The sequence below is a fragment of the Eurosta solidaginis genome, chromosome X, assembly GCF_040869045.1.
Source record: "Eurosta solidaginis isolate ZX-2024a chromosome X, ASM4086904v1, whole genome shotgun sequence".
Classification (NCBI taxonomy): domain Eukaryota; kingdom Metazoa; phylum Arthropoda; class Insecta; order Diptera; family Tephritidae; genus Eurosta; species Eurosta solidaginis.
In genome coordinates this window covers 143,239,774-143,254,309 of record NC_090324.1, presented here as the reverse complement: position 1 = coordinate 143,254,309, position 14,536 = coordinate 143,239,774, and the positions used below count along the sequence as shown (strand labels likewise).

The window sequence follows — 14,536 nt, the reverse complement described above, 5'->3', positions numbered from 1 at the left end:
TTCCCTCTGACTCGCAGCTTTCGAGGTAGTTGCTACCTTGCTATTGGAGCCCATCTGTCTTACAGCTTTGGGCCTACTTGTCTTGTCTATGCGACTGCCCTGCCTCGCGGCTCTAGGACTGGGTCCTTTCTGCCTCTTGAAAGCAGGCTTGTCGCCTTCCGCCGAACGTTGCCTCTTCATTCTGCCATTGGACGCTTCTTCCTCCTTGTACTGGTTGCAGAACCGAGGGTTTCTCGCAGCAAACCTTTTGAACTGCCTTCGACCTACTTCTACCGCTTCATGGGCCCATACCAAGCGCTCGATCTCCACTTCTGTTGGGTCGACCACTGCTCCCAAGCGTTGCACAGTTCTTAGTGCAGCACGGTACTGCGAGAGAGCTCTTTTACTTCCTCTGCTCTGTACCCTTCCTCATTCCTCTACTCCGTTTTCATTTGTGTGCTTCTCCAACACTGAGTTCATTGAATCAGCACTACTCTCGCTCCCCGAGTCCGACGCATCGCGTAATTCGTATTTGTCGTCCTTGGATTGCGACTCAGTCCTCTTTACATCGTCCTTATTACAATCAGGTAATGAGTCGTTCATCCTGGTCGTACGACCACCTGCCCGACAAGGCGGGCTCAGCGGTCCAGTATTATATACGGGGAAAGAACCGTCCGCCACAGCAGCGCCCCTCACTGTGGTAAGGCCATAAATACTTCCCGAGGTGGCCCGGTATCGGGAAGGCTCCGTTCGAATACAGCCGAATTTTTCCCCTGGCTGCAAATCGTCCAATAGGCACGGTTCGCATATCACCCTGGATTAGGGGGTTGTAGAGGTTTACGCCGATCACTTTATCGGCGGCGGCGGCGTAGGCTCTTTTATATACCGGCGTACGCCGGTGTTCTTACGTTAAAAGCTTGATTTTTCTATTTAAAAAAATAATATTTAGGAAAGGTTTTGTTTATATGTATTTAAGGAAATCAACGTGTTGGCCATTTCGGAAAGATCCGGGGGTTTTGCATCAAAATCTCGCAGACTCTTCAAACATTTTCAGGAGTAGCTCCTTGCGAAGGGATTGTCCCTCGTTCGCTTGCTCCAGAGAGACTTCGAACCTAACCCCGGTCTTTGGAATTGGTACTACTGAGTCTGCTGAAAAGAAATAGAGATGCATAAAATAGTCACACTTTTGCCTGTATATCTCGTGCAAAGCGTAGTTTCACCTAGGGTTAACTCCTAATAATCGTCGCGAACACAATTTCTTTAAATCATTTGTCGCTCCTTGGCGGTCACGCATAAAGGCGACTTAGGGTTGCTGGTTTTGGGATTAATGGTCTATTAATACTCATGACTCACGTGGCACAGGGCGCCTCCAGTTTTTTCGGCTGTTTTTAAAAGCTACAATTCCCGATGTGCGAACAGTAGGAATCCCTACCACCAGTCGCTACCACGCCTCCTGAGCCTCACACCATATGCCAGTACAGAAGCTATAGGACTGCGATTTCGAACTCATACCTTCGTCGACGTCACTTTCCTAGAAGCTCTAGGTGTAGCTCCGAACACTTTCCAACGGATGCTTTTGTCGCGCTATGCTGCCGAGCTACACCAGAGAAACACCTTGAAACGTTAGGGAGTGACTATTCGTCCAAGGATGCCGCCCTCGAAATCATAAGCAGTCTAAGTGGATGTCATTGCGACATGGGTGAAAATCGTATAATCCTCGGCACATCTACATTATTAAAATTTTACAAGGACCCTAGATAAAATTTTTAAAATGTAGACCAAAGATTGCAGACGTTTGTGTTCACAACATTGATTTCAATAGTCTTCGTTAAATTAAATTTAGAATGAAAGTCGACGGATTTTAAGTTGAAAGTTGTTAACTACTGTTTTCCGGCCTTACGATATAGGAGCTCATTATGGATGACCGCGTAGCTTCAGTTTTCAGACAAGTTCGACTGTCCACTACGTTAGGATAGTATCACACACGGTCATTAATTCCACTGTCTTGGGGAAGCTTTTGCTTCACCACTTTGACTGTTCTTGCGAAGGACAAAGCCTCACCTGGTAGATATATGTGCCCAAGTGTTCACATTTGTAAAAGGAGCCGTAACGTGTAGGTGATATTTAAACTTGGTTGATAGGCTATAATCAATGTGATTCACTCCAAGGGACTAGTTTTGGATAGGGCCGTCAACTTTAGGAAATGTCAAACCGGGAGACTTGGGTGTTGAAGGATGAAGTGTGAAAATCAAAATTAACATTTCAGACGCTATTGTATAGTTTCGCAAATAAACCACAGATGTTTGAATGCAAGACTTAGTGATTTTTCAAACCCTTCTCTCAAGTACATATATCCTCAACATAAGTATGAGGTAAGAATAATTTCAAAGGAGTGTTTATGCCCCTAGAACCTACCAAAGGATTTTGCATCACTGATTTCGCTTATTCTTGAAGACAATTTAAAAACATGTTCGCCTTGGTTCATTTTATTTGAATTAATTGTTCATTATTAATTTTTTCAAAAATGCAAAGTGAGCATATAAATTTATTATATAACTTGTCTTTTAGTGTTATGTTTTAATAACTTGCTGAATTGGGTGATGCAAAGTTCGTGTTAAGCTGACATCGAAAGCGCCTGTTATTTTAAATAACTTTTGAATAGTTATAAAGAGTTAAATTTCGCAATTAGTTTCTTATAACTGGCAGTGATGCGCATCCGTTCATAATACTTTCGACCATATCCGACCAATTTTCGACATGAACAATAAATGGCCTAAACAGTCTTAAACGAGTAGAAAATATAGTAACGCGCCGGACGCCGCGCCGCCGCGCCGATATTTTTGACATTCGGCGGCGGCGTGCGAAAAACGACCAAAATCGGCGGCGTATATCTCTAGGGGGTTGGCAGTTCTTGGTCACCGACATCCCGCCGCCCTCCTATGAGGCGAAACGGCGTAGATGTCAGTCCTAAATAGCTCCGCCTCATAGTCGGGCGCTATGGAGTTCGGCTAAGCCCTCACACCAACGACAAGGTGCCTACCCTAGTGAGGGGAGCAAATGTTTAGTATACCAAAAATTTCTCAGCTAAATGCGTCCCTCCTCCGTAATGCCGTCGATACGATTTCAGCCACATATGATTCATTAAATTCATTAGGCAACGATAAGGACATAACAAATGCGCTACTTATTCATTTAACCATATCTAAAGTTGATGGTGCAACAAGGGCAAAATGGAATGATCAACTTGAATACTCTAAACTGCCAACATGGAATGATTGCGCTAAATTTTTATTTTCCGCCTTCAGATTATTGTTGTCGTGATTAATACGCGTCTTTTGACACCTCTCCCGATATTTTTGGCTGTCGACCCCTCAACTAAACTTTTACCGTATCTCCGGACAGAGAAACATTTTTTCTTTTCCGCCTTTGGATTATTGTTGTCGAGGTCAATACGCGTCTTTTGACACCTCTCTCGATATTTTTGTACGCGTATTAGCAGTGTCATGCTGTCGTATAGAATTACTGTAATTTTTTATAAGTGCGGCCGAAGGCCGCCAATGCAGAAAGGTGTGGTAAAAGTCTAGTTGAGGGTTCGACTGCTAATACGCTACCAAAAATATCGAGAGAGGTGTCAAACGTTGTTTTACCCACAAAAAAAAATTGTGAACATAAGTGTTTTGCGCGGATATAATTTTGGTCTCCAAACCGGTGTTGGACCCACCCAGGGTAGTTTTGTATAATCGCGGCCGAAGGCCGCCAACACAAAAAGTTGTTCTGCGCAAAAATTCTAAGAATACCACCCCCGGTCTCGGAAGGACCCACGGGAATTTTTTTCGGTTTTTCGTTAATATCTTTTGAACGAGTTAAAATTCGGATTATTAATACTGATGTCAAGACGCGTCGTTTGACGCCTCTTTCGATATTTTTGGACGCGTATTAGCGGTGACATGCTCCGTATAGAATTACCCAAAATAATTATTCGGAACTCTAGGAAACTCTAGTTTATGAAAAAAAAGCTTTTAAATTCCGAAATTTGGTAATATTACAAGTTAAGTTTTGCACTTGAAATTCGCGTCGAACTTGTCGAAAAAGGTACCCAAAGACGCGTATTTTCGTCAAGATTCTGAATCCGAAAGCAGAAATTATATTTTTTAACTCATTCAAAAGATATTTATTTATTTATTTATTATTATCTACTGGACATAGTCCTCACAGATATGTAACAACTTAAACAAAAATTATCGAGATAGCAAAATATATGGTAACAATTTATAAATACAACGACATTATAACAAAAATTTTTGTAAAAAATTCGCTACGGCTTAAATAAAACTACATGTAAAACATTTATATATTAATAGGAATACTGAAACATATTAATTGAAAAGAAAGTAATCAATAACATCAGCTTTAAAATGTTCTTTACATGAGTTAAAATCGGCATGATTGCAAACAGAGTTACATAAGGAGATCATTCTGTGAATAGATTCATTATTTCCAAAATCCGTTCTACTCGTTTGAACGTAGAAAATGTATTTGTCCCTTAGACACCTTTCAGGTGCATAGAAGGAGAGAAGAAAAAGTAGTTCCGGAGAATCGATTTTGTTGTCGTAAATGTCTTTGATAAAGAAAATACCACAAATTTTCCTTCGAATATTAAGGCACTGAATATTTAAAATTCTACATCTTAGTGCATATGGCATCGATTCAAAAGTGAACATTCGTCGAAGGGCGAATTTAGTGAATCTCCTTTGAACTCTTTCTAACCGGCTGGAATGTGTTACAAAGTCTGAGTCCCAAATGATGCAAGCATATTCCAAAGTGGATCTTACAAGGCTAATGTATAGACTTTTCAGCGTTAGCGGATCAAAAAAGTCTTTGGAATTACGTTTGAGAAAGCCGAGTTTTGAATTGGCAGCACTGATTATGTACTCCCTATGAAAGTCGAATCTAAGCTTCGAGTCTAAGTATACTCCTAAATCCTTAACAGTAGTTGTACGATTGAATGAGTCGCTAATAGCTGTTCATTATGCATGCGTTTCTCCGAGTGAATGTGATAATGTTACAATTGGAGAAGTTCAAGAAAAGACCGTTACTATTACACCATTTTATCAATTCCAAGATGTCTTGCTGTAGCTCTATGCAGTCGCTATTAAGGAAAAACCGAAAAATGACCCGCGTTCCCTCCGAAACGGGGGGTTGAATCCATAGTATTTTTGCGCAGAACACCTTTTAAAAGCAAAGCTATCTTCACAATTTGAATATATTTTTATATCTCTCTAAAATTTAAGAAAATTTTATAAAGTATTTTACTTGCCTAAAAAGAGGACAATTTTATTATTTTAAAATTAAAAAAGGTTTTTGTTCTATAAAGTAGACAATGTCCGTTACATTACCTCCCCTCTAAAAGAAGGAGCGCAAAAGTCATGCTTTGAAGTTTACAACTTTCTTCTTGTTTTCCGAAACTATATAAGCTGGTTTTAGCCTATCAATTGATATATTTACATTGTTATCATTTTTCTTGACCAAAAATGTCTTTCGTAAGGACCTTCATGCGGAGGCTCCAGACTTTTCTTCGTTCTATCTATACGAATAAATACGTGTGAGCACGACTTTAAATCAGTTGGAATATACGACGTGATTGTGGTAGATTTTCTTTCCTCGGAACGAATGTGTTTAAAATGCTCACGAATTTTATTAACAAAATCTAACGGATCTGCATTTGTGTTGTTATGTGCTGTCGAAAAGATTTCTCCTGGAACCTTAATATTTTCACCATATAACATTTCAGTTGGTGTAGCACGAATATCTTCTTTAAAGGTAGTCCGAACACCCAATAAAATCAATGGTTATTTTTCCGTCCAATTAACTGAATTGTCAGAACATCTTATTGCATTCTTTAACGTTCTGTGAAAACGCTCAACCATCCCATTTGCTTGAGGATGATAGGGTGATGTCCTTGTTCTTATAGCACCTAGAAAATGACAAAGTTGACGAAACAGAAGGGACTCAAACTGAGAACCCTGATCTGTTGTAATTCGTGTTGGTACACCAAATCTCGAAACATATTCCTTAACCAAGCATTGAGCAACAGTTTTAGCCTCAATATCCTCTAAATCATACGCTTCTGGCCATCTCGAAAAACGATCCATAATTGACAAAATGTATCTGTATCTGTTGGAGAACAACTTTAATACGTATAAGTATCACTTTCGCTATTATATTTCATACATTTAATCATTAATAATTGTTTGCACTCTGCAATGCCTTAATTATCAAACTTTATATTTTATATGAATGCACCCTTATGTGGTTACAAACACTTATACATCTATTCTCATTTCAATTTAAAATTTAAATACTCATTTTCTCATTTGAATCATATGTACTTCATTTATGCAATTAATTCGCAATACATAAATATATAGGTACGTGCACATTTATCCTACTCATATTGCACATACACATATGTACATGCTCTCACTTGGTAGCTTGTAACTCTTTGAAATAAAATAAATGAATTCAGTTATCGTTGAACAGCAAGCAGCAAGCACTTTAATTTTCGGCAATTTTTTTAGTAAAGTCCGTAAAAACTAGTGCGGAAACATTTTGGCGACCGTGACAGGACGCAAAAATTGTTTAATTAATTCTAGTTCACTTAAATTAGTGCTAAAAACAATAAGCGATTGAGTTCCTGCTATTTATATCGCAAATAATACATTTCATTTATTATAACTAAATTTTGTAGAACAGCGAAAAGAAAAATTCGCTTATCAATTAAATTTATACTCTGATGGCAGAAAGTGAAGACTAAAAAAGTTAAAAAAAAGAGACATTAATAAGCACAGCTGCGTGGGTATATAAAAATAAAAAAGAAGCTTGTTGCTGATTGCGGTTGGTGTTATAACAAAAGCAAATCTTTGGTGCTGGTCGTTGCGATTTCCAACATAAATATTGGCAAAACTTGGTGGTGATTTGGCGATTGGAAATTCGGTGCTGTTGGTGACATATTTGCTAATAAAAGCAAAAACTTGGTGTTTGCGTATTGCGATTTACGCTGGTGCAAAAGTTGCTGGAGATTTGGCGTTTTGGTACTGTTGCTGATAAAGCAAAGATTTGGTGGTACGTTGGGACTTCGTGCTATTGAATTAAAATTAATAAATTGAAGCCCCATAAATTGAAATTAATAGAATAGAAACCAAAATTAAAATTAATAAAGGAAAGAAAGGGCCTAAATTATAAAGGGACATTTCCAGAAGTTCTAAATCAGAAAAATAGCGGCATTTTATTAAATAAGCACCGGTAAAAATTATATATAACGCCACTTGAAAATATAAATTTGCAACAGGAGAGCAGGTTTATAAGAGAGCGGTAAATGTTAAAAATCCGGCTACGAAAATTAACGCGCGATTTTGCTATTGGACATGCACATTCCGAAATACATGTAATTTTAAACACCTGCATTAGTACTATATATGTACACATATAGGTGTGCATAGATGCTCACATATTTCCTCATAGAGACCCGTTAGCGAAATCATACAATTTAATATATCATACGGCGATGCAAAAGCAATTGTTACTAACAGCTAAAATCCAAACTAAATTGGTATACTGATGTTGCATTAGAGTGACCATCTTTTGATAAAAAATAATTTTCAGTTTGAAAATTTGGTATTGGGTTATTGGGAATGGGAATTTAAAAAATAGTTCATATAACATTGCGTTATTGGAACCCAATTATTACATGGAAATCCTGATTAATAGTTGTTTGATATAAAATTGGGATATTGAACCCCTATTTAAACTTCAGAAATTTTGAGCAGAATTTTGATAAAAGTAAATCGAAAATTTGTTGATAGTTGAGCCAAAGGTTTATTGTAAATCTTTTCGTAATAATTTGGAGAACAAATCGAAGCAAACTTACACTATAAAATACAGTTTAGTATTTGTGTACAAGTGTATATAGAATACAGTTCAATTGTTGTCGCCTATTGCTTCAGGTTATCCATTGATTTTTACTTATAGCGTTTTCTTTTCTGGCTTTTTGAACGCCGTGCAAGTGTTGTTGTTCTATTCTATAAAACAGGCAACGCCTTTACGGGGTTTTTCGTTCTTTTGTGAAAATTGTTGCCTGCTCGCAACGCAAAAGCGTTACAATTTTACCCTGCATAAAATGGCGGTGTGACAGTGCAACTCTGTGAAACTCTCAATTCGCTCTTAAGTTCCACATATACTCTGTTAATATGAGTACCCAGATTGCGCATTAATGAGTTCAAAATTGCTTCGTTCTGCGCAACTACGTCACAGTTGACTGTTTGAGCGAATGAAAGAAAGAAAAAAAACAAGAGCTAAAGGAAAATGACGTAAGAATTGCCCATAAAAAAGAGCTGATCTAATGTTTACATGCGCAATGCGCAATCTTCTTGTGTGATTTGTGATATGAGTGAATATGGTGAGTTGAAATGTTCTTTGTATGCACTATATATGTTGACAATTTTCTGGGGTAGGAGTAACTCTATTAAGGCTTTACCATTTACTTAGGCAACAATATATTTCAGAAAAGAAAACGCCATTAATTCTGCTCAAAATGGCTCTGAATGAAAACGTCTCTGATTCACTAGCAAATTCTATTGCTACTTTGAAACAACAGCGTGCCTCTCCTCGTAAAAATATAACTCGCATTAAAAATATTTTTGATGATTCTTCAACGTCATGGAACCCAATAGACCTTGAATGTAGGTTAGACATTCTAAACTCATATATAAATCAAGTTATGGCATATCAAACCGAAATAGAGAAAATCGACTCTGAAGATGAAAAGCGAGGTGAAGTTGAAGAGTTATGTGTTTGAACAAAATCCAAGTTGTTTTCGTTGTTAGGCAAAAATAGACGGCATGATAGTACAGCATTGGAAACTACGTTTAGTGCCACAATTGCACCCGTTAATCGCTTACCTAATTTAAAGCTGCCAAATTTTAACGGCTAATATGCAGATTATAAAAATTTTATTGGGACTTTTACAACATTGGTTCATGATGAGACGTCTCTTTCGAACATTGAAAAGTTCAACCATTTATTAAGCTGTTTATCTGGTGAAGCTCTGCATACAGTAAAGGCGTTTCAAGTCACTACCGAAAATTACCCGAAGGCATTAGCGCGTTTAGCGGAAAGATATGACAAAAAGTGTCTAATATTCTTTGACAGTGTAGAGCAAATGTTTAGGTTAGGTTGAACTGGCCGGTCCATGAGGACCTCACATAGACTGACTGAGTCTGTAGTGTTACCAGAAGTTTGTTTTAACGACCAACCTGAAAAACCCTATCAAAAACCAGGACCTATGTGTACTAGAAGCTTCCTCGGACTTAAGCCACTTGCTGCTTCTAGATCTGACAGCTGTATCACTCCTAATAGCTGGAGTCTTAGCCTGGCAAGTGCAGGGCAGGAGCACAGAACGTGCTCGATCGTTTCCTCCTCCAACCCGCACTTCCTACATCTGCTATCACTGACCAAGCCTAATTTAAAGGCATGTGACGCCAGAAGGCAGTGTCCAGTCAGAATACCCATCATGAGTCTACAGTCCTCTCTTTTTAATGATAGAAGCAACTGTGTTAGCCTAAGGTTGTAAGACCTACACATAATCTTCGACACTTTACAGCCCCGCGCTTGAACCCACGCCTTTCCCGCTTGGTCGATCATGTGCACCTCTCGCCTTCGCTTAATATCGCCCAATCGAATTGGGACGTCTACGGGGCAAGCTTCAAGGGATGCGCCCTGTTTAGCTAGTTCGTCCGCTTTTTCATTCCCATCTATTCCCATATGCCCTGGGACCGAATATAGATGTATGCTTCTCCCTGTCCCGATCCTCTCCGGAGACTGCTTACACTCTAACACGCATTTAGATGCTGTGCTATGCGAGATTATTGCCTTAATTGCTGCTTGACTGTCAATATAAAAGTTAACACGGTTGCAGCTTAAGCTATTCTCTTCCAGGGTTTCTACTGCTTTGGTTACGGCTAATATTTCCGCTTTGAAAACGCTACAGTAATCCGGCAGCCTGTAGGATCTGATTATTTCCGGATCAGCGCAGTATACTGCAGGCCGTACCTTCCAATCCTTTGTCGGTATGTTCGGATTCTGATTCTGCAGAAGTCGCAGTGTATCCTCCGACTTCATCACGCATGGTATCCATACCTTAACTTTTGATACCGTGGGGATTTGCGCTTTATCCACCACCTCAAACCGCGCGTTCGTGCCTTGCTTTGGAGGTTTGGAACCACTTCCTCCAGCCACCGCAAGCTCGCGATGTTGTCGCACGCTATCATCTTCACACCATTATACCATCCCCCCGAATAAAAGGTTGGAAGGGGCTTACTTGGTTGTTCCCGCATCATCATAAGCATTAAGCTAATAAGCTCCCTTTACACAGATCTCCACCTTTCAGTAGTCATTTGTCCGAAAGGACTGCTACGATCAACCAGCGCCACAGTCAGTGACTGCTTTGCCACATCACTCATCTTGTTATCTCCCTTTGGCACCTCCGAGAAAGCCGGAGTCTTAGCGTTATCTTCCTTTGGCTTATCACCTACTTCCGTAGTTGGAACTTCCCTCTGTCTCGCAGCTTTCGAGGTAGTTGCTACCTTGCTATTGGAGCCCATCTGTCTTACAGTTTTGGGCCTACTTGTCTTGTCTATGCGACTGCCCTGCCTCGCGGCTCTAGGACTGGGTCCTTTCTGCCTCTTGAAAGCAGGCTTGTCGCCTTCCGCCGAACGTTGCCTCTTCATTCTGCCATTCGACGCTTCTTCCTCCTTGTACCGGTTGCAGAACCGAGGGTTTCTCGCAGCAAACCTTTTGAACTGCCTTCGACCTACTGCTACCGCTTCATGGGCCCATACCAAGCGCTCGATCTCCACTTCTGTTGGGTCGACCACTGCTCCCAAGCGTTGTACAGTTCTTAGTGCAGCACGGTACTGCGAGAGAGCTCTTTTACTTCCTCTGCTCTGTACCCTTCTCCACTCCTCTACTCCGTTTTCATTTGTGTGATTCTCCAAAACGGAGTTCATTGAATCAGCACTACTCTCGCTTCCCGAGTCCGACGCATCGCTTAATTCGTATTTGTCGTCCTTGGATTGCGACTCAGTCCTCTTTACATCCTCCTTATTACAATCAGGTAATGAGTCGTTCATCTTGGTCGGACGACCACCTGCCGGACAAGGCGGGCTCAGCGGTCCAGTATTATATACGGGGAAAGAACCGTCCGCCACAGCAGCGCCCCTCACTGTGGTAAGGCCATAAATACTTCCCGAGGTGGCCCGGTGTCGGGAAGGCTCCGTTCGAATACAGCCGAATTTATCCCCTGGCTGCAAATCGTCCAATAGGCACGGTTCGCATATCACCCTGGATTAGGGGGTTGGCAGTTCTTGGTCACCGACATCCCGCCGTCCTCCTATGAGGCGAAACGGCGAAGTTGTCAGTCCTAAATAGCTCCGCCTCATAGTCGGGCGCTATGGAGTTCGGCTAAGCCCTCACACCAACGACAAGGTGCCTACCCTAGTGAGGGGAGCAAATGTTTAGTATACCAAAAATTTCTCAGCTAAATGCGTCCCTCCTCCGTAATGCCGTCGATACGATTTCAGCCACATATGATTCATTAAATTCATTAGGCAACGATAAGGACATAACAAATGCGCTACTTATTCATTTAGCCATGTCTAAAGTTGATGGTGCAACAAGAGCAAAATGGAATGATCAACTTGATTACTCTAAACTGCCAACATGGAATGATTGCGCTAAAGTTCTTATCAGGCGCTGTCAGTCTTTAGAAGTTAATGACCATAAAAATAATAGGCCCTCGTTGCTCAAAGAAAATAAGTCAACAGAAAAGAGATCTGAAAAATCCTCATTCACCATTTCCGAAGCAAAGGTCAATGAATGCTCTTATTGCAAACTAAAGGATCATTTTATTACAAATTGTGGAGCTTTTCCAATTTAACCGTGACCGATCGATTTAATTTCACAAAGAAAAATGCGCTTTGCATCAATTGTTTAAAAGTAGGTCAAGGCGTGTCTAGTTGTCGGGCTGGACGATGTCGGGTTTGCCAACGCCCACATAATTCACTGCTACACAAATATCAAGCTGCGTCCGTAACTTATCCGGCACATAGTGCAGTCAGCCTTGTCTCGGTCTCAGAAGACGTAGTCGTATTAGCAACTGCAGTGATCTAAATTAAAAGCCAAACCGGTGAATACATAATAGCTCGAGCCTTATTAGAGTCAGGGTCGCAAATAAATTTAATCAGCGAAGAAACAGCCAAAAGACTAAGACTGAAAAAAGAGCGCAAACAGCTGCAAATAGCTGGCATTGGGCAAATTGAAGCCAATATTAAGGGAAAAGTGTCAACTTCCATTAAGTCCCGTATAAATGAATACGAAGATCTGTGGGTCATTAAGTCAATTTCAGGGTATCAACCACAAGGCAATATTACTACGACAGATTTTAACATTCCTTCAAATATAGAACTAGCCGATCCATTTTTTTTTCAAACGGCAGAAGGTTGATATTTTAATGGGAGCTGACATTTTCTTCAGCCTATTATCAGTGGGTCAAATAAAGCTTAACGCTGAGTTACTAACTTTATAAAAGACCCAAGTGGGATGGATTGTTTCAGGAAAATGTAAAGTTAACCCAAAAATGAAAAAAGCTATTTGTGATTTAACAGTTGCCACTGCTGAAGACCTGGGTGAAAGAAATAATGAAATAGATGAGACACTTAAAAAATTTTGGGAATTAGAGGAGGTTGCAAGTTGCGAATTAAAGTTAACGCCTGAACACATAGAATGTGAAGCCCATTTTAAAGAAAATTTACAAATTTTTGCCGAGCGGACAATTTGAGGTCAAACTACCCTTCAAAAATGACCCATCAAGTCTCGGGTTTACATACGAAATTGCTCAAAAAAGATTCCTTTCGTTAGAAAGACGATTACAAAAAAACCCCGGAAGTTTATAGCATGTATAAAGAGTTTATGAAAGAATACATCAAATTAGGTCATATGTCTCAATGCGTCTTAAGACCAGACGCCGCAACCACCAAGCTACGAGTTGTTTTCGATGCGTCATGCAAAAGCTCCACAAAAGTTTCATTAAACGATACATTAATGGTTGGTCCCACCATTCAACCAGAGTTGTTTAGCGCCTTAACCGCTTTCGTTGTCACAAATACGTAATTACCGCTGATAGTCGCAAGTAGTCATCAATGACGATGATAAAAGATTCCAACTCCTTTTGTACAGAGAAAGCACACTAGACCCCATCCAAAAATTTTGCCTAAACACTGTCACATATGGTACAGCGCCTGCACCGTATTTAGCCATTCGATGCTTGAAGGAGTTAAGCGATATGTACTTCGAACAATATCCACTAGGTTGTAAGGTAATCCATGAGGAGTTTTACGTGGACGACATGCTATCGGGCGCTGACAACATAGATGAGTTGCAACAAATTCAAAAAGAGGTCGTTACGATTTTAAGAGCCGGGGGATTCAGCCTTGCAAAGTGGCACTCCAATTTAAAAACGACAATGAGGAAAAGTCGTTGGAAGTGGATGATACCGGCACAATCAAAGCCCTCGGAGTACCGAAAAAGGACGTAATAAATTTTAAAATCGACCGACACTCACATAAAATAAAGGCCACAAAAAGAAATATTCTATCAGTGTCGTCACGAATATTTGACCCATTAGGCTTGCTTTGTCCAATTATTGTCAAATCAAAAATATTATTGCAAAAATTATGGCTATTAAAGTTGGATTGGGATGAATCAATCCCCAAAGTATTGAGACATCATGACAAAAGTTATCTGAAGATTTGGCTCAAGTAAATAAAAGGGAGTTATCTCGGTTTGTTAATATATCGCCCAATGAAAGCATACAAATCCATGGCTTTTGTGATGCTTCGCAACGCGCATATGGTTGTTGTATATATATTCGAAGCTCACATAACAATGTCGTAACATGGCGACTATTAACATCCAAATCTAACGTCCAACTATAAAGAAATTGAGCCACTTTTCAAAACTCTACTAATTGAAAATATATATTTTTGGTCTGATTCAGAAATAGTGCTATATTGGTTGAAAAAGCATTTATCAACTCTATCAACATTCGTCGCGAATAGAGTAGCTGAGATCCAAGAAAAAACATCCAATATTGAATGGAGACATGTGCAAAGTAAACAAAACCCCGCTGTCCTAGCCTCACGCGGATGTGATATTGATCAACTAGTACAGCCTCTGTGGCTTGAAGGTCCAAATTTTCTAGTAACAGATTCGACAAACTGGCCAAAAAAACAAAAAAATTTGAACCAGCAGAGAGCGATGCACAGTCAGAGATTAAACATGTTAAAACCATACTGAATGTAGGGGTAAAGGAAAATATAATTTTAACTATCACTGACTCTATATCATCCTTTAACAAAGTTGTACGAATCGGTGCATATATATATTGATTCAAAAAGCCGCTTACAGCCACCAAAAATATAGATATAACCGAATATAATTGGGC

General features: G+C 39.9%; 1 protein-coding gene across 19 annotated transcripts in view; it reads left to right on the top strand.

Moving 5' to 3' along the window:
* Nucleotides 1–14,536, top strand: part of PIP4K (phosphatidylinositol 5-phosphate 4-kinase) — a 1,849,876-nt gene that overhangs the window by 24,418 nt on the left and 1,810,922 nt on the right. Inside the window, exon 1 of one of the 19 annotated variants that reach the window (XM_067758115.1) lies at nucleotides 6,721–7,101. The exons of the other annotated variants lie outside the window; for them this stretch is intronic. The gene's annotated coding sequence lies outside the window, so the exon portion shown is untranslated. Of the gene's footprint in view, nucleotides 1–6,720; nucleotides 7,102–14,536 lie in introns of those variants that run through there. 19 annotated transcript variants of the gene reach the window in all.